Source organism: Berghia stephanieae, chromosome 5 (assembly GCF_034508935.2).
Source record: "Berghia stephanieae isolate SIO BIC M18660-M18661 chromosome 5, UCSD_Bste_1.3, whole genome shotgun sequence".
In the NCBI taxonomy this organism is placed as follows: Eukaryota; Metazoa; Mollusca; class Gastropoda; order Nudibranchia; family Aeolidiidae; genus Berghia; species Berghia stephanieae.
In genome coordinates, this window is record NC_088364.1 from 8,607,311 (window position 1) to 8,608,630 (window position 1,320).

Sequence of the window (1,320 nt, forward strand, 5' to 3'; positions counted from 1 at the left end):
GGAAGGCCTCCCAAAAAGAATAATGCATGTTTCCGAATAAATGGGTGCTTCATCTATCCTCAGCCTTCCTGCTGTCTCGTCTATTCACCCAAAACATTCGTCTTTTCAATGTGGCATTGTGTTTTTCATTGCTTTGGAATGATAAGAAATTTTGGTTTCAATTTGGAGCCCCTGTGTGTCTATTACAATGTACTCTGTTATTCTCTCTCTCTCTCTCTCTCTCTCTCTCTCTCTCTCTCTCTCTCTCTCTCTCTCTCTCTCTCTCTCTCTCTCTCTCTCCTCGGTTTCAGCAATCTCTCTCTGACTGGCCTCACATAGTTTCAAAACTGTACCTTAGAATTATAAAGTTTTTATACTTTAATCAATTTCATTTCCTTTTTTCTACAATTTAAAGTCAAACAGCCTTCAAGAAGGACGTAATTATAATATAATCATAATGTTGGTGTTTTCATTAATTTACAGGCATCTAACATTTTAAAAAATACCAAAGTGATAATTTGATTGTCTTGAAAATATGTAAGCACATTATTTGTTTGATGTAGATTTCACGCTCATGCTAGATTTTATCTCTCTCATCAAATTTTAAACGCCCATATCCAAGATAACTATTTTGTCATATATCTTTGTTTTTACACTCTACGAGCTTCAAACGTTTTTATATCTCGGCAACGAGTGATCAGAATTTTATTAATTTATAAATCAAAATTTTTGGGATACATTAAACTTTGTTTAGATGAAGATACAATAAACTCAAAATTTAGTTATTCACTTGTCTCTTTAACTTTATGTATTCATCTATCTATAATAACCTTGATAGAATTGGTGAAATTTTAAACTTGCTGTTAAAATAATTTTTATATGATAACAGAGACACCAGATATGAATAAAGACAGTGAGAGCCAGCAACAATCTAGTTTGAGGACTCAAGTATGGGACCGTCTTCAAAGAAGTGAGTTTACTATTAATTTGCAGACTTGCAGAATTGTGTCTGAGTTACTGGTAGTGTCTTCAATATTGTACAGAAACTTGATTCATCAGCAGCTAGGTTGTTCCAATTGTAGAGACATTTTTTTCACATCAAAAGTAAAAGTAAAAGGCAGTGGTATGTGAGTTTGCAGGTATGTCGATGTTATTTTATTATTTTTTTCTTTAAATCATCTTTGGGTGATTGTATTTTAGTATCGGAGTGTCTACATACACGGTAACCGGGCACCTAGCATCGGGATCTGCGTACAAGGTAACCTTGTACTGAGCTTTGGGATGGAGGGATAAAGTGGCATTGAGCTTGGTGCACAGTAACTTATGACCTTGATTTCTTTC